The 19355-nt window shown below is 51.0% G+C and overlaps 1 long non-coding RNA gene across 4 annotated transcripts; it reads right to left on the bottom strand.

Moving 5' to 3' along the window:
* Nucleotides 1-1884: 1884 nt before the first annotated feature.
* On the bottom strand, nucleotides 1885-18886 carry LOC128090649 (uncharacterized). 4 transcript variants are annotated; one of them, XR_008211038.1, is made up of 6 exons: nucleotides 18689-18886; nucleotides 11312-11725; nucleotides 8942-9056; nucleotides 7804-7901; nucleotides 7277-7484; nucleotides 1885-2272 (listed from the first exon to the last, which is right to left on the bottom strand). It is a non-coding gene; the product is annotated as an uncharacterized LOC128090649 (long non-coding RNA). The 4 variants fall into 4 exon arrangements; XR_008211035.1 differs by having other exon boundaries at nucleotides 7804-9056; XR_008211037.1 differs by having other exon boundaries at nucleotides 7804-9056; nucleotides 11676-11725.
* Nucleotides 18887-19355: the final 469 nt, after the last annotated feature.

Here is a 19355-nt window from a genome sequence, read left to right as displayed (position 1 = left end):
GGGCAAGATGGAGGTGGGGAGGAAAGAAAAAAAAAAAATATATATATATATATATATATATATATGCAAATTCTGACGCAACGCAAATGGGAACAAATGGGTTGATTCGTTTAATCTCCTAATGTGCTTAATAAAGCATTATTGCAATGCAAATTTTGTTTTAGTGCTGTACATGCTTTATTTGCCACGCTGGTAAATTTTAGTCGGCTGAACCTTCAGCTTCTTTGTTTTATGGAGTTGTTTCTAGTTGGGGTGAGGGGGGGGATATTTTGGGGGGCCTTGTGCCAGCTGACAGCACCTGGGAATCTTTGTGGCGTTCTCTTAGGAGGGTTAAGCTAAAAAATAAATCAATACGAACTCCCAGTTCCCCCCCTGGTGATCCCAACAGTGATGCAGGAAACCTCACGAGCCCCACTGCCCCTTTCTACACCTCTGCTCCGTGCCCCCATTCCTGCTATAGTGGGGAGCCCCAGCAATGGGATCACCAGTGTTCCCCATCCTCACCCCAAGCAGATTTTGGGCATCTCTGCAGAGCTCCAGAGAAACCCAGACATCAGCAACACTGGAAGAGACCAGCATTGCATGGGAGAGAGGGGGGGAGTCGTTGCCTCGTTTTATACCAGTGTGTCAAGGTGCAAACCTGATTGCAAAAGAAAGAAATTAGTGACAATTATAATCATCGTGCCGGGCTGCGGCTCTCTAATAGAAATCTGTCATTTTGGCAGGATAAATGCTGCTGGAAGAGATCTATGAGGCAAACACGGCTGTGTGCAAACGTTGGTGGATGTGTCAGAGTCTTTTAGCACAGAACTAAACATCAAACTGCACCACAGGGGAGCAGAGGCATGGGTGAAGGAGCACAGAAGAGGACTGGAAAAGCCATTGCTGCTTGCACTTGAGGGGTCCTGGAACTGGAGATCCAAAGACAAAGCCTTCAACCCCCTCCTGTTTCACTGACCTCCTCTTGACACTGTGCCTAATTGGGCTGGGACAGGAGCAACATCACAAGGATGGGCTCAGAGAAGGGACCCGAAGACCTTGGGTGCATCAGTGAGTGTCACGTGCAGGCCTTAAAATGCAGACCCCAAATCTTCAGCAGCAAATTTCATTTGGCTGCACCTCCCCACCTCCACCAAAGCACTCCAAACTCTGCCAAAGCAATTTTCCTCAGAGTCCTTTGGAGGAGCAAACCCCACAGGGATGACTTGGGCTCACCCACAGCCTCACTCCAACCTGTCACATCACCCACTGTAAGAAAACAACCACGCTCTAAAGCACAGAGTAAAGCTAGAGACCAAAGGAAGATGAGAGGCAGGAGCAAGGGATGGCACAGAGCAGGGACACACACCACAAACTGCAGCAAAACCAGGAGAAAGCAAAGCATTTCTGCAACTGGCTTTAACTCAAGCAGCAGCCACAGGTGCTCCTGTTTGCTTATGGGTCTCAGGTGGGGCTTGCCAGGTGCAGAAGGAGTTTGAGCACCATATGCATCGTGTGGCTCCATCCATCCATCCATCCATCCATCCATCCATCCATCCATCCATCCATTTATCCATTTATCCATCCATCCATCCATCCATCCATCCATCCATCCATCCATCCATCCATCCATCCATCCATCCATCCATCCATCCATCCATCCATCCATCCATTTATCCATCCATCCATCTATCCATCCATTTATCCATCCATTTATCCATCCATCTATCTATCCATCCATTCCTCCATCCACCCATCCCCTTAACGTTCCCTAACAGCAATACTTCATCTGCCTTCCCCAATTACGTTTGGCTCACTTGATTTTTATGTATATAGATTTTTTTGTCCAACACCTTTAATCACCTCACAAATTCCCCATCATTATAAAAAGAGGCACCACAAACATTTCCAGCAATTCAAGTTTTATTTTTGGCAATTCTTTTTTACTGCAAGAGAGGCGGTGGTGAAAACAAAAAAAAATGCTTTAAAAATACGAACAAGACAGAGATTGAGAAAATATTAACAAGGCCCCGTGCTTTCTGCTAAAGTGCCTTCATTTCATTATCATTAAATTTGCCTAGTAATTAGATTTCGGTGCATGAATATTTAAAAAAATATATATAACAGACAGGCTGTCAAAAAAAAAAAAGCACGACAACATCAGTTGGATAATTTTTGAGATGGAGACATTTGTAAGCAATTAACACGGATTTCCTGAGTTTGGAGACTTTCGTTTCCTTTCTTTTCTTCTCTGCTGTTGATTTTTTCCCTCTTCCAGCTTCGTGTTCTCCATCTGAAATGGGAAGAATACAGCTGTAAATATGGGCGCCACCATTCAGGCTTTGTTCTGGCCGCGGTGCCACCCTCTCCCTGCTCATCCCCATGGGGTCACGCTGGAAGTCTCTGCTTAAATCAAGGCTGCACAGAGCTCCTTGCCTTCATCTTCAGGCATTTCTGCTGAAAACAGTGATTTTGGTCCCCATTTGCATAATTGCACAGTTACATGCTCACCGCTCCCTAATTGCATGACCTGTGCTCGACATTGCTGCTCGCAAGGGGCCAAGCCAAGGTGATGCTGCACCCATCCCTGTGTTCCTGCTCTGCAGTGCGTCCGTTTCAGAGGTGCTCAGAGCACGCAAAGACTGAGCAACGTTCTGCAGAGCAGCAGCAACTCAGCAGCCAGCACCCAACTTAAGGCGGATGTTTAATGGGCGTTTTGTTTTTCATCGCTTCCATCATTTCGAGCAACTTAAGAACACACAAAACAGCCACACAGAACAAAAAATCCCAGACCTCAGCTCTGGTCACGCCTTCCCAAAATCTCCTTTTGTAAGGTTTTATCAGCAAGAGCAGGGAGTGGAAGCAGTTGGTACAAGCGGCTGAGAGACCAAATCAAAAGCATGTGAGCAGATTAAAGAATCAATCTCCCCATTTGATGCGGAGGAAATCCCACTAATTATAAAGAAGGGGCTTATTTCCCGGAGTCGCTCTGTTTGAAGTCATCAAAACTAGCAATACTTAATTACTCTACTTTATGGAATATATAGCACGGAGCTCCTTCCCAGCTTGCCTGCTTTCTGGTGCCATTACTGGTGCTGGGGGCTTCCAGGGGGTGGTGGGGATGCTCCTCCTGTACCTCTGCACTTATTTATTCAAATGAAGTCCTGAACAGCCCTATACGAGCCTGCGGGGAAGCATTTAAATGGACTTTAAAAGGAGGTCATGATGATTCAGCCACTCAAGCTACCTGGCTGTTACTGCGTGTGCTCTGCATGTCTGCTATGCTGGCAAACACCTTCACAGCCTGGAACTGAGGGTTCAGTCAGAGGTGCACCTCATCCCAATCCTTGACCGTAGAAGGGGTCGGCTGCAGCTCTTACAAGCTCCTAAGCAGCTTTTACACTGACTTGATATATCTAGATCGTGTCCATAGGTGGGAAATCACTCACTTGGATGATCCGGGGAAAAGCTCATGAAAAGAGAGGGGTGGGCAGACACGAAACTGCGCCGGAATGAGGAGAGCGAATGCCAAAGGTCTGCCTGATTTTCCACATCTTCTGCAGCCTCAGAGGAGAATCCCTCCTCCCATTAATAAATGAAAGCCAAGGATAAAACGACACTAAGTGTGTTTTTCCTAAATTGTTCTCAATCTTTACCCAGCTGGAGTGGGGAACTTGGGGATCTCTGCTTCCACCCAGCCCTGCAGGTGCTACATCTCCATAGGGAGCAGCAGCACAGCCTCAAGTGTTACGTGAGGACTGAATCCCCAACAGTGTCACCAGCAAGGATAGGGTAAGGGTAAGGGTGAGGGTTAGGGTTAGGAGGAGCAGGCCAGGGGGAGCACACAGGATTGCTCTGCTTTGGAGCCATGTGGCTTCACAGCCAAAAAGTAGGTGAAAAGGAGTTTTTGTTTCTTCTTTTTTGTGTGTTTTGTTATTATTATTATTTTTTTTCCATCACCCTGAGGTGGAAGGAAAGCTGCTCAGCCCCAGCTTGGCCTGGCTGGTGAACAATATTGGTGTGAGCAATGCTTCTGGAGGGACTGCGAGCATCTGTGGACCCCCACCTCATGGCTCTGCTGCAGGAAGGCAAACTGCAGCACTTCCCACCCAGGACATCTTCTCCAGGTCCCCTTCCTGGGCTCCATTTCCTCCAGATGAGCATCAGCACCACTTGGAGATGCCCCACTCTTTGCCTCTCCTTGCTGCAGGTTTTTCAAGCCTCCCCAAGCAAGGATCCATGTCAGTACTCATGGGCAGCTTCAGCCTGATGGCTTTTCCCAGTTCATAAGACTGGCAGCAATGAGAATGCTCTGAGATGGACCTGAAATAAACCCCTTCTGTCTTTACCCCTTTGGAATTGAGGTAAAACCCCATGTGAACACATTGCCTGTGGGCTTTGGCCTCTGGTCGTGGGCTTTATGGGACAAGAGGAAGAGAAGTGAACAACTGTACTTTTTCTAGCTGGCAAGGAAACTGCAAGAGGGGAAATGGATTGTGGCTGTGTGCTCCCCCACTGCAATCCATCACAGGCAAGGGGGCAAAGCAAAGTGCTTGGGATCAGCTCAGCCCATTGGGGGACACCCCACAGCCCTCTGCTCCACGGGCACAACTGATGGATGCTCCCCTGTGCCAGACTCCGGAGGAGACAGCATCCCTAAAATCAGCACGTCAGCAAGACCTGCATCCCTGCATAAGCAAAGCAAGGTCTGGATCCCCACCACCCCTTTGCAGGCCCTATGGGAGCGGGGTGACACGGAGCCTCCTGCATCCCAAAGCGCGGCCGAGGTCCGTTTGTCACTTTTCCTTCATTATTTGCTGTTTGTACACAGGCATCATTAGGGATTCATTCGGTTTCCCTAGCAGCAGGCATTAGTCTGGCTTCCCTTTCCCCCCTCTCTCTCCCTCTCTCACCAGCACCCTTTATTTTTAGTGTCTTATTTACAGTTTGACAGAGTAACTGTAACCCTTGCAAGCTACTCCAGCGGCTTTAATCGGGGGAATAATGGGTCCTGTCTGGCGATGAATAGAATTTAGGGGACAGATTGTTCCACACTCGCCCGGTGGGGGTAATTTATTTATGTGCGCACTTGTCAGGAGGAGAAAGGGATGGGGGATCTGTATGCGGCGAGGACATCGCGCCGCTGAAAGGCGGAGGGGAAGGGAGAATGGAGCCAAACGGCCCTGCTCCCACTGCCCCCCCGGCAGCTGAATGCCTCCAGTGGCCGTGAACTTGGAAGGGCTGAAAGCCCCATTCCCAGGCTCTGGGCACGTCAGCGGGGCTGCGATGCTGCCGGCAGAGGGGCTCGGGGCTCCAGATGGGTCCAGGCGCAGCGTTCAGCCCTCCCTGGTTCTGCTCGCATAGCGGCGGCGCGGGGAGCTCGTCCCATAGCAACGGTACAGTAGTGGCGGCACAGCGGGGGGCTGGGAAGAGAGGCAAAGCCCTCGGAAAAAATACAGGATGGGTCCAGACAATGGTCCTCTCTCATATCATAAATTACACGGCGGCGACAAAAGGGGATGGGGCTGGTCTCCTCTCCTCGATCCCACAGCCTCTGGGCTCGCTGGGAGCCCATCAGCATCCCTGGGTCGAAAGGATGCAGCACCCTTGGGAGTCGCGTTTGGGCGATGCGTGGGGGGAGAAAACCCCTTTGCCATCCCCACCTCCCCACCAGCAGCATCCCAGCCTCCTGCACCCACCGCCCGTGCTCTGCACCCTGTGACTGTGCTCCCTCTGCTGATATTTCAGGTGCCCAGGTTCTCCTAAGTCAGAAAAAAGGCCATTTTTTTCCCTCCTGTTTCCTCACTATGGCTCGAGACCTGGAGTGTTTTGCGTTCGTTGCTGGGGCCTCCACAGCTCAGCACAGCTTCTCCCATGGGCCTTCATGTAGCACAGGGAAAGATGCCTATGGGACATGGTCCAATGGGCTCTCAGTCCCTGAGTGCCCCAGCCTATACACAGCATCAGTCTGAAAAAGAAGCGTCTAAGACTGCACCCATGCAAAAGAGATGCTGGAGTTAAATAGCTGAAACCCAGGAGCAGGAATGTGTGCCATCCCAGCACCGTACTGAGGACAGGGAGCAAGTTGGTGGCTGAGCAATCCTCATCCTACAGCCACATCCTGCAAGGCGAAGCCCCTCATCAGAACAGCTGTAGCACTGCAAGAAGTGCGTTGGCCAGAGCAGAAGTGCCTCAGGAGAGATGCTCAGAGCAGGGCAGAGCACACACCACCACCTCACCCACCCCAGGGTACAACCAGGACCATGGGCTCCCCACGGGCATCACGCACATCTTTGGAGAGCTCAGTTCCTCCAAGCTGGAGGATGGCACAGGAGCACTGAACCAAACAGAATAGCAGGCCGTTGGAGCAAATGGGTGAAGCCTCGTGGTACAAGGGGACATGACAAGGATGAAATGCAGCAGGTCACATTCATGGATGCGTTTCAGCTCCAAGCTCTTGCCAGCTCAGGTGATTCTGTGACTCTCTGGCTGCAGGACAGCTCATGTGATGCTCCTGGTGTTTCCATCACCCTCAGGACTGAGGGTGATGCGCACTGTCAGGAGCAGAGGTCAGAATGCTGCCCTCTTGCTCCTATGAGGACAGCACGACGGCACCCAACCCAGCCCAAAAGCAATTTAAGGAAGACCAAAGAGACCTTGACAGAGAGACCAAGAGCTCTCCTTGTTCAGCTGAGCTCAAAACGAGGCAAGAGTGCCTGCATGCAATTCAAACAAAGCAAAAACACACGGAAGGAAAGGTGCTCCCACCAGGAACCCCAGTGCTTTTGCTGCCCACACCCTGGCCACATTGCTTGGAGAGCTGGACCCTGCACTGCCAGAGCGGGGACCCTCAGCTGGGCACAATGATGGTCTATTCTGCTGATCACAAGCCTAATCCTCTTTGGTTTTTAATTGGCATTTGGGCTAAGCTGATTTAAACCTCTTCACCTTGTTGGGTCCCCCCTCCCCACTTCTTTCTTTTCTCTCTCTCTCTTTTTTTTTTTTTTCCCTTCTTTTTTTTTTTTTTGAACCCAATAACAACTCTGCCATCACCGAGCTCCCAGCACAATGGCATCTTTGTGCAAAGGCGAGAGGAGAGGAAAGGGGAAGGGAGGGGGGGAGCGGGGAAAATGCGCTGAACCTAACTGGGAAACAATGCTCAGTTTGTGGAGCAGCCTTGACCACTGGCAGAGCACCCGTTTCAGCTGCGCCACGTTAATAAATGCCCCGTCCCATCCGCAGACCCAGCACCTCACCTGTGCTCCCCCCCCCCCCCCACTGTGCCCCCCAGTCTCACCAGTGTGGCATGGTGCTGTGTCCCATCCCCAAAGTGCTCCTGCTGTCCTTACAGGCTTGCTCTGTGCTGCTCCACATCACCAGCTGCTGGGAGGAGGAGGAGGATGGAGGAAGGCACACACAGCGACCGTCCCCAAGATGGGTCCTGCTAGCAGCTTCCCATATCCAGGCTCTGCTGTGGTTGTGGTTTTCCTTTCCAGCCTCCACTCCTGTGTTCATGCAATAGAGAGATATGATCAAAGTTGAAAACCACAAGCAACAGCAGCTCCTTCCCCTCTTCCCCAGATTTACCAGCAAATAAGCGCCTCAAAGGATGTTGCTTGTGGGCTTGGAGGATTGGGAGTGAATAAAACAGCAATAAGAGATCATGGAAAAAAACTATAGGGGTATGAGAAGCTGGGCAGTGCATGGTGAGCAGCAACACCATGCTCCCTGTAGCCTGGTCCTTGTGCCCATGGGGCAGGTGCTGGAGTCTACTCAGTCCAAGGAGCTTGGGTTTATGGATAGCCATGAAAATTAGGCTCTTACCAGGCAATTCTGAATGAACTTCCACCAGGACTCAAGCATTACTCTTGGCTGGCCAGGAAAAGCGTGGAGCATCAGAGCAGGGGAAGCTACTCTCTGCGCTAGTGGAGAGAAAGAGAAAAGGAAATGAGAGAAGGATAAATGTCAGCCCAAGTGCCCCCCAATCTGCACTACAGATGATTACGGCCACAGAATTCACTCAGCATCCCTCATCTCCATGGACATCCAGCCCAGGAGTTATAAGGCAGAGCCAAATAAATTCCATTCAAAAGAACCCCTTTTTTTCACCTGCCTCATGAGGAGCCGTGGTCCCCAGGCTTCCCTCCGTCACCAGAGCTGCTGAAAAACCTCAAGCTCAGCCCCAAGACCCAAAGTTTGTGCAGATCTGGGGATGCTGAGTGCTGTGGCATAGCCATCCAAGGCAACCCTGCAGCTCAGTAGGACCACATGCTACTTTCCCCACCCCACTGCTCTGTTCTGTCCTGGGTTGGCCAGCACAGATCTGTTTTTTACGTAGTGGTTTGCCTTGTGTATTTCCTCTCCACATAAACCTTGCTTCACCCATGGCAATTCATGGGCTACTCATAGATTTAAGCACACAGTGCCAAATTTACTTGGCACATTTAATAAGGGAAGACACTGGGGCCAAAGAAAGATCCTTTTCTCTTGCCCTTCAGTCCCACAAATCATTGATAACAGCACAGAAGCCAAGAGGAGCGAGCAGTGGAAAGGAAGCAATAAGCCAAGGATGGAGGCTCAGCAACACAGAGCAGTGAAACCAAAGCTCCATCCCCCAGCCCACGTCCACTCCATGACTGCATCTCAGCATAAAAAGAGAGAAAAAGGCACAAAAATCCATCTCCCTCCTCCCCCCCCCAGTCTGAGCAGTGAGAAATCAGCTGAGCAGCTCCAGCTCAGCTGAGCAGCTAAGAGCCTTAAAGCATTTTTGTGGGTGTTAGGGAATGAGTGCCCATTCCTGCACGCGCGGGGCTGGAGCTGCTGGGTCACCTCCGAGGGATCAATGTCTGCATGAGGATGGCGGCCTCAGCCCCAAAATGGGCATGGGGTGATGGAGTTCATGCTCCAACCCGATGGGAAGAAAAAAGAGATTTGGGGTTCAGCTCATTCCATACATTCAGACCTTCAGGTTTCTTGCTCTCTTGGCGACGGATAGATGGAGAGACATCAGGAAGCACCAACACAACCTCATGGAGCGTTGAGATCCCCACCAAAACAGCAGCCACCCACAATGGGCTCTGCAGAGAAAGCACCCCAAAATAAAAACCTCAAGCATCAGGACAGAATCTGTCCATCAAGAAGCTCCCAGCAGATCAGGCGATGTTCCTGCTCCTGTCCGACCTCACGCCGTCATTTCTGTCCCTACAAACCTTCCATTGGGCACGTGAGGCCCTATGGGCCACGTACAGTGCAAGGATGTTCTTGGTTGTGTTTCACACCGATATTATTCCCCCCCCAATCTTTAAACAGCCACAAAACATTCTCAATTAATCCAAGAAAAGGGGGAAAAAAAATAATCAAACAGCTGCTTCGTTAGTATTTCTGCAATACATGAGAATACAAACGTGGGCTGGAGCCACTGCAAGATCATTTGGCAAAATGCGAGTCAAAATATCCCCCATGACACAGAGCAAATTTTAACGACCACCCCAAAACATGTTGTAGAAAGGACTGGACACTCACGTTGGTCTTACACCCACTGAAGAAATGGGGAATGAATCCAAAGGAGAGGATCTGGGGGTGATGCTGGAGCGAACACCATGGGTGGGAAAGGGCAAACGTGGGTGAGCAAGGCTAGGGTGAGCACACGGGGCACGAGTGGGGTGTGGGGCCATTGTGGGACATGGGGGCATGGGTGGGATATGGGACCACAGGCAGAGAGGTGGGGTGGCTGCAGCCACGAGCGAGCATCGGCCATTTTATGTTGGCTGCCTAAAATGGTGGCTCGCACCTTTTTTTTCCCTTTCTGCTACCGTTCCAGCACGCATGCACCCACGGAGAGGGGAGGGAGAGGGCCGCAGCCCCCTGCGTACGAGGGTGCAGGGAACAAGAGCCAAGATGGAATTAGAAGGGGGAAATTAAAGGAGGGGAACAGAGGGGGGGGGGTGAGCTGGAAGGATGCGCTCGCCTCGACGCGGCCCATCCGCCCTTGGCTTTATGTTCCGGCTTTATCCTATGGCAGGGAGAGGCAGGAAGGCATCGAGGGGGGAAAAATAAATGGGGGGAAAAGGGAAAGACGTGTGCAACGTTTGGGCGAGGACAGAGGAGGGGGCAGGGAGACGCGTGGGGCGCAGGGAAATCTTCCCTCCTTTCTTCACCGACCCCCCTCCCTTCTCACCCCCCCCCCCCCCCCCCCCCCCCTTTTTCGCCCTCCCTGCAATCCCGCTTTGACTTTTCCCACAGAAGTAGCCAACCTCCAGGAATGCAAATGACATTCATTATGCAAATGCATGCAAATCAGGTTTAACTATCGGAAGAAGGGCTCAGAATTGCTAATGGGTTAACTCTTTCGCACACAACCATGACAACAAGAACCCTCATCGCGCTCGGGCTTTGTGCTGCTCCGTCCCTTCCCAGGCACCCCAACCCCGTGCCCTTACTGGGATCCCCATAAGCGTGGGATGAGGGCCACAGGGAGGGTGGGAAGGGGAACAAAGCACCAGGAAAACAAGAACAACAAAAACTCCATTGGCGTGGGAGTGGCTGCCCCTTCATTAGGCGCCGGTGGTGGGAGATGAGACAAAGGCTGAAACGCAGAAATGGAGGGAGGAAAAAGGAAAAGAAGGAGGAAAAAAAAAAAGGAAAGGGAGGGGGAAAAAACCCAACGGGCTGCTATCAAACAGATGAGAAATGCGTCATTGTGGTGCATGGGCAAAGGGTGATGGCACCCTCCAAGTTTTGGACATGGGCATCCAGGAGGGTGCAGAACCACTGTCCCATTGTTCCCAGCAAAAATATGACGTTGCTGAAATCCCAGCCTTCTCTCTCTCTCTTTTTTTTTTTTTTTTTTTTTTTTTTGGTATCAAGGGAATAAAAGCAGTAAATAAAAGAAAAACTGACAGCGTTTCTCATGGTGGCATCACCTGGGAGGGACAGAGCACATGGGAAACCATGGCCACGATGCAGCGGTGCTGCAATGCGCCTGGGATGATCCAAGCACACCAAGGCCACGCTGGGCTAGAAGCAAAAACCCCAGGGCAGAGCTGTGTGCCTGCTGCAGGGAGGCGAGGTGCATGCACAGCTTATGGCTCAGTCATTAATAGCCACCCTTTTATTGATTAGCATTAATAATATTGCGTTTCCATGCATTGGAATGCGTGCTCTCTTTATGTCTTACACCTGATCCCAGGCCGTTTTGCAAGCTAAAATGTTGAGCCTTTCTGCAAGCCTCAAGGGTCACAATATAAAGAAATAGACGAATGGACCCCTCCTTACCAAAATAAGGATGAGGGAGGAATAAAAATAAAACTGCAGTGTGGGTTTCTGTGTTTACCCTCTGTCCTCTAGCTGAGGATCTCCCAGCCATGCTCTGCTGCTGAGTGCACCTCCAGTTGCTTTCCATTTCCGAGTACAGAAGCGATTCCAGAAAGATGGAAATGGGAGATTTTCATTCTTACCATCCTTTTCCATATTGATTTTTCATGAATTAAATGCACACACGGGGTGGGAGGTTGGTGGGTGCAGCCGTCCCGGTGCCAACAGCCGCTTATCGCTAATGCCTGAGGTGCAGCGTCATTACGGAGCTGAGAAAGCAAACCTCCTCAGGAAGATGCTGCAGATGCTTCCTTAGGATTGCACAGATCGTGTGTAAATTGTCATTTAGGAGAGGTGATAACAGGGTGGGACTTTGCACGTACCTGGAGTCAATGGCATCCCCAGCGCCGCAGCAAAGGAGGAGCGGAGGTGGCTGAAAGGAGAGTTGATGCTTTTTAGCACAGCGTGGAAATCACTCGGCTTTATCAAACCTCCCCCCACTGAGCGACATGAATAAAGTGTTATTAACCATTTTTAATCATTTTCGCCATTATTATTAATATCGTTATTATTAAAGGAAGTCCTGCTTTTCCATCCTCCTCCTTCTCCACCCCATTTGACGCCTTAGAAGCCATTCTCATTTGCCTCACCCCCCCTTTGCTCTGTTTCTCATCACCTCTTCGGCCCTGAGGAGATCATTTTGGCTGCCCAGAGGCACAAAGCAGAGCTTTGGGGCATGGAAAGGCCAACACACGCAGCCTCCCTCCTACCCCATTGGAAGTCAGCTTCCAAAAATGCTTACAGCTGCTTTGTGCCAGAACCTCACTGGCAAAATGAACATGTTTATCCACGTTTATAGGAGTGCAATCTGGCAGCTTGGGGAATGATATGGCTGGGGAGGTAAAAAAAAAAAAAAAGGAAAACTGATAAAGAGAAGAAAAGAGAAGAATTTTTACACTGAGGTGTTAAGAGAAACCACTGTTTGCAGAAGTTGGAGGTCAGGGGGAGAGGAAAGGCAGAATGGCTTTGGGATGGCGCCACCAGGGGATGCGAGGCCTTGGTCCTCACTTGAATTTTCCAGCTCTGTCAACATTTTTACTCGTCACCGTCTCCAGCAGCACCAAGAAAATGCCTGGAAGGTGCATTGTGTAGGGAAACGTGGTTGGGGTGACACAGGGCGGCCAAGCATCCTCCCCCAGTGGCACCAATGGCTGCTGTCAGAAAGCCCAGCTGCATTCTGGAGTACATCCCCAGTTTTTCCCCATCCTGGATGAGGATGTCATGAGAAATGAACAAGGGCACATCGGAAGCACCACGCACGGAGCGACGCCAAGTGCTTTTGCACCCCAAACAGCGCACAAACAGCTCTGATGGGACAAATCCATGCCCTAAGGAAAGCACCCGTAGCACAAACCACAACTTCCCACCTCGTCCATTGCATGAAAGGCAAAAAGGGGAAGGAGGATTTTGCAGCAGCAAACAGAGGGGTGTGGGCAGTGCTGGGGGCCCATCAGCTCCCAGCGTCACGGGGCAGCACAAGGCTGGGAAGTGCTGTTGGACGGTAGAACCTCAATTCTTCCTGAGGTCCTGCAGGGGATTTGTGCTTCGAGTGCCAGCCCTGAGGACGCAGGAGGCAGCACGGTTATTTTTAAACCATGATTTTCTCATCTCACTTTTTTCTCAGCCCTGTTTTAAAGCCGGCTCACGAAGCATTTGGGGGCCAGGCTCCATTTTTCAGCAAGAAAAAAAAAAAAAGCAAGAAAACAAGCAAGCAAGCAAACCCACCGCCCTTTTTTTTTTTCTTTCCTCCCTAATTTTCCCAAAGACCTCAGAGGCGTGAGCACTTGAGAGTCAAATTTGCCCAGGACCCGCATCCCTTAAGAAAGCAGTGCTCATTCGCCTTCCACAAACTCTGCAGCAGCAACAAAAGTCCCTTTCAAGCCCTTCCAGACGCAAGTCCTTCAGCTCAATTAGTCAGGCACACAGGGACACAAAAAAGCCTCCCATTCAGGCTAGTGGCTGGCTGCGGAGGACAAGGGTGAAGAAAGGATCTTTCTCCCACGCTTTCACTGGGTGTCATAACAAGCAGAAAGCCCTCTTATGGGAGGATTATTGGAGATAAGAGCCCAGCCAAGGGGCTGGGGCTGCAGGAGGAGAGCACGGAGGACGCCGAGGCTCCCACCAGGGCCAGCACGGTGCACGTTCAAAACGATGGTGCTGGCCTCCTCTGCCCGTGCACAAGCTGAATAATCCTGGTTTTCCATGGCAACCCGCAAAGCAGAGAGCCTTGCAGCCGTGGGTTCTGTGGCCGTGAGCAGTGCGTGCTCCAGAAAGCATCCAGCTCCTCAGGAGTGGAATGGCCTTGAGATTTTATATCATAGATACATGTATGTTTTCATGAGGAGCGGGTTTCTCTGGGCTTCGGTTGGTCAAAGCTTAAACCAAAGCAGAGGAAGGGAGCAAACTCCCAGAGTTTGTGCAGAACCCGCAGCCATCAGAGGCCCGTTCACCCCCTGCAGCACCCGCAAGTCCCTGGACACCAACAGCTCTGCATGGCATCAACACAAGCTTCCAAGCCAACTCCATCCTTGATAGCCTTCATCAGCCAGCGTAACATTCCCATTTCCCCACTCCTTTCCCATCAACTCCATATGCATCTCCAGAGAGCACTTCCAGGCCATCCAAAGACACCATTCCTTTTATTTTTCCCCTTTCAGTTCGTTCGTGGGAGATGAAGACAGCCCACCTCATGGTGGTCGGGGGCTCAGGAGGCTACAAAACCAGCTTGGGGCTGAGGAACCTACACAGAACCCACCAGCCCTAATTGTAGGGTATGGGGCACTTCCCTCCCTCTGACACCGACTGAAAAGCAGAGCAGGAGGAAGAGCTGGAACGAAGTTAACACCTCAAGGGAAGCTCTTCCTCCTTCCCAGGAAGCACTCAGTGCCTCCAAAAGGGGATCACAGTCCTGCAGTCCCTCATCTAATCCCCATTACTCACACAGTGCCTTTCAAAGGGAACAAAATGGATCCAAGGACAGATACATAATACTTGTTTTTCTTTTTTTTTTTTCCTCCAAACAAAACAATTTTGAGGTGGGCAATGCCCACGTCACACAAACCCATGCTCACCCCCAGCACTTATTAATCACATTTCCCCCCCGAGATCCAGGTGCAGGGATTTAAGACCGAGCTCACACACACTTGGCACTGCCCCCTTTGCCCCTGCCCCGGTGACACCAAAAGCCCTGGAAGTGGAATTAGAATGATTTTTACACCTCCTAGGTCTGTCAGAGCCACAGCTTAGGGATTACACAGCTCAGCATCGTAGCCACGAGCATTGGCTCTCAGCAGCAGCAGGGCAAATCCTCATGTCACACCGGCACAAGACCGCTGATCGGAGCACAGTTCAGCCAGGAGCTGCTCCCACCCTCACAGACCTCAGCAATCCGCTCTCTGTGATTCAGCTCTCAACTGATTTCCCATCTTTTCCAGCAAAACCCACCATGACAGCACTGCTTTGCAGATGCTTGCCTGCTCTTGACCCCCCCGGCCAGCAGCCATCCCTTTTTCATTGCATTCTAGAGAAGGCAGAGAGCAGAGCTGGCACTATCTCCATCCCTAAAAACCCTGCAGGGCAACCAGAACGTGGCTCTAGGACTATTTTTAAGGCACATTGTCCCAGGCCAGCCAAACCTCCTCAGCACAGGGAGCAGAGAAGCTGCCAGCAGCTCTGCTTTCACATCCAATCACCCTCAGAGCATCACAGCGACCAACCCAGCCCCACCAGTGCCTAGCTCAGCATTTTCCTCCCAGCCGTTGCTGAGGGAAATGCCATCAGCTGTCCCCCCAGGGCACCCGTCGACTCCCATTTGGTGGATGCCATGTGCCACAGTGGCTTGCTGAGGGGGTGGGAATTGGAGAAAGACCCTCATTGCTTTTTTTTTTTTTGGGGGGGGGTGGAAGCTGTAGGGGAAAATGTCACTCTGGGATGCCCAGTGCTGATGCAGGGCATGGCAAGATCCATTGCAGAGCAGCGCAAAGTCCCAAATTTGCAACGGGGCTCAGGGGCACACAGTTCACGCAGAGCACAGCCCCAGGATGCTGTTCCCACTGCCAAAATTCAACAGGGCCCGATTCGGTTCCTCCAGGATCTCAGAGCGCCCGCTGAGATGCTTTTTTGTAATCCCAATGGGAAAATCACACCCTTGGAAACCCTCAAGGCTTGGGAGTCCTGATGATTTGGAGAGGAACGGCTGCTCCCAACACAAAGACGCAACCCCAGGACAATGAGTAGCAGACCCACGCAGACCTGACATTCCTAACAGCATTGCCTTGGGAACAGGATGAGGCGCAGACCCCAAAAAACCCCACTGCTCCCTCATGAGCATCACCAGAACCCATCCATCAGCAACTGCAACCCTGCTGCAATTATTTGGGGTTCTAAACATAGATATTCCTACATTCAGGCACACACACACGTACGGTTTCTTTGCGATTGCACTATTCTCCACCTCCCCAGCCCATGGGTCACAGTGAGGATGATGAGGGCTGGAGACCTCGGAAGGCTTCAGCCATTTATTTAAAGCAAAAGCGAGTCAACCTGAGGCTCATCCCTAGGATATTTCAAGGTGAAAATGAGGCGCCGAGTGAAAATCACCGTTTGTCAATAGCTGCATTTGTACAGGTCGGTTCTTCTCAATCAGTCCCTGACCCATCGATTAATTAATATCTCCTCTACTCCTCTCTTTGCTCCAACTGCACTGCTTCAAGCATGAAAAGGGCACGGAGGGCTGATCTCTCAATACAGAACATGCAAGCCTACCTCCCATCAGTGTCTCCAGCAGTCAGGTGGACACAAGGGAGAGGTGAGCAGACAGTGCTGAGTGTGAACCACTCAAATCACAGTGTCCAAGAGAGCTTGAACAGCCACATATAAGCTGCAATTTAGATCAACGTCACACCAACACACAGGGCTCCTATTGCCAGCACGCTCTGGGAGCAAAGTGGGAAGAGGAGGAAAGAAATAAAGGTAGAAAACAGCTGCCTGCAGGATTCCAGCTCCCACAGGCCTGGGGATGAGGTTAAGCTCACCTGCCACAATGGCATGAGATTGTAAAGAAGCTCTGCTAAGATACAGAGCAGCTGGCAGCGTCCCGAGCCCCATGGGGTGGAGAAATGGGGCTATCAAGCATTGGTTCCTATTTGGGAGTGCAGGATTGCACCCAGCAGGGATAGGGGTGAGCAGGGAGCGGGTCGGACACTGAGCATCCTCTGCCCCGTGGGTCACCAAATTCCTCACAGAGCTTTTGCCCTCATCCCAGGTCACCAGCCCCATCTCTGCCCTTGCCTTTGTTAGAGCTGAGCAGGTGACAGCATCGCACCACAGCCTATGGCAGCGCCGCCTCGGCCCCGTGCCCACCAGGATTGGTCACCTGGGAAAACCAAAAGATGATGGCACGCTGCTCCCAGCCCCTGATTGGCGCCGTCCTCCCTCCCCCTTCCTCCCAGACCCAATCCGCTGCCCAATGGAGGGTGGCACATGGCTTCTCCCCAGCAATAAAAGCACCTCGCCCACTGCCTTGTCCCCAGTGAGCCGCTTGCACGAGGACACATGGCTGTGCCCAATGCCCACCTGCACCCAAACATCTGCTGGTGACGCCGGGCACCTCACAGGGGACAGCAGCACGGTGACATCCTGCTGCCACCAAAGCCAGGTGGCCGACTCCATCCCACACTCAGGCACAGCCCATAGGAGCCCTCAAAGCTCCTTCATCCCTCCACTCTCTGCCACTTGTCCCCAGCCTGGGATGCGCCAGCAGCCTGGAGGAGCAGCAGGGGATACAATGAGAGCGCATGGAAACGTCCCTCTGCTCCAGGCCCAGGCTGCAGGACGAGAGCAGCACCCAACACACCCAGGAGGGGTGGGTATGGTAGGAGGGGGGGTCTTTCCTGAAGATGTCCCCAAGGAAATTGGTACAGGGAAGAGGCACATGCACCGAGTGAGCCTGAATTAAGGGGCTGTGGGTGAGGAGGTGAAAACGGTCTCGTTTATTAAATTAAAGTCACCATGGGAGCGTGACTCATCTCTCACACTGCATCCCGAACTACAGCCTTCCCCTGCACAAAGTCCCGGGGGCAGTTTCTTCCACGCTCCCTCTCCCTTTAAAAAATAATAAAAATAAATAAATAATAATAAATATAATAATAATAATAATAATAATAACGAAGTCCTGATGAGCGCAAGAGCAAAACGAGCGGGTCCAGCACGGGTCAAAAGCCAGCTCTTTCTCTACACCTCTCCCAAGGTGCAACGCTCCAAATACTCCTTTCCAAAATCAGTTTGGCTTCTCTGGCTCATGTGCTTTTTTTTTTTAATTATTATTATTAAGAGCTTTGCCCCCCCTTTCCCCCCCCCCCCAACCTTGGTGTCACCGTTATGAGATCAAAACCCTCTTGAAGAGCTCTGTGTTCTTCAAAGCAGCATCAAGACATCGGTCCAAATGGGCAGCCAGGTTGGGCGGGTGGCGTTTAAGCAACCTGGCCATAGCAGAGGGTGGGGAGCACCCAGTGCACATCTCTGACACCCCCCCCCCCCCCCCCCCCCCATCTCCTTCTAAAGCAGAAGAAGCAGAAATCCTGGATTCCATAAGAAGAGGCCAAGAGAAGTGAAGGGAGCGAGGATTGGTGCGAATTGGCAGTCGGAGAGGATAAAGAATAGAAAATCAAGTTCCCCCCATTCATCTCATGCTGCTTCCAAGGCAAATTAAACAGATATTTTCATTAATAAATCCCCAATCGCGGATCAAAGGGACGCTCATAGGCAGAGGGTTGGAAGAAGAAAGGGAGCGTTTGGGCAGAGGTGCAAAAAGAGGGAATGAAAACAACAAAACAAACACAAAGAAAGCTGCAAGAAACCATTTTCCAAATCATTGCATCACTCTTCCTAATCTGGATACCAAGTTATCTCAGTCAGAGAATGAAACTAAACAGATTGGAAATAGTAGGGGGGGGGGGAGGGGGAGGGGGTGTGGAAAAAAAAAATGAAGAGAGAAGAATCCAATGTTCATATCTGCAAAACAACCATTAATAAACAGTGCTCGGTTGCTGCTTTATTAAACAGATAATCCAGCACGGTAATCTGTATTGATTTATGGGTTCTGTGATGCTACCCGAGCTGTTATGCAATGAGAGTTCATCCTCGAGCTGCGGATTGGGTCCTGGGCTTCCCTAATTCCCAATCTGATGGGAAGTTTTACTTTGTTAATTCAATTATAGTCAGCAGCCGAAAAAAAAAAAAAGGGCACCATCCTCATTTTGCTCAAGACAGAACCAGAAAATGCTTTCTTAAAAGGAGGCAAATCGGGTCTTGAAATCAAGAAATAATGAAATCCTACCTCGGTTTTAATTGCAGTCTCAAAAAGTTGTCTTTGTTTTTTTTTTTTTTTTTTTTTGTTTTTTTTTTCCTCTGTTCTTTCTTTTTTCCGCCTCTCGTTTTCTTCACCTTCCTCCTTCCTTTCTCTTTCATTTCTTCTTTTTGTTTTCCTCCTCTTCCTCTCGGTGAATTTCCTTTCTTCTCCACATCCTCCTCAGGCGTGTAATGGGGTTATTTTTACTTTCGGTTATCTAGCTTTATGAAGAATCGACACCACTCATACAGCTAGATAACCAAAGATAACAACCAACCCCTGAAGTCTACAGCACTAGCAGGAAAAGGGCAACCTCCTCTTCTCCAGGGGGCTTCCAGGCATGCGGCTTTTGGAGAGGGAATAAGGGAAGAAACGAAGAAACAGAGATGCAAGAATTAGCAGCGGGATCCGTAATGCCAGCACGAAGCTACAGCGGGGCCCTGCGGCTGCAGCCCAGGCAGAGCATCAGTGCCACGGGCAGAATCGGGCCCTTAGAAACACCGTTTGGAGCAGAATTACGAGACGGCCACGCAGGAGCAGCCTGGTTTCGGGTTCGAGCCCCTTTCCAGTTTAAATCCGTTTCGTTTGCAAACGAAACGACGTCCTGCAGGTGCTGAGGATTAAGGCCGCGTTATTTTTAATAACCCCGAGCTCT

Source organism: Tympanuchus pallidicinctus, unplaced genomic scaffold (genome assembly GCF_026119805.1).
Source record: "Tympanuchus pallidicinctus isolate F22 unplaced genomic scaffold, pur_lepc_1.0 scaffold48, whole genome shotgun sequence".
In the NCBI taxonomy this organism is placed as follows: Eukaryota; Metazoa; Chordata; class Aves; order Galliformes; family Phasianidae; genus Tympanuchus; species Tympanuchus pallidicinctus.
This window is presented reverse-complemented; position numbering and strand designations above follow the sequence as displayed.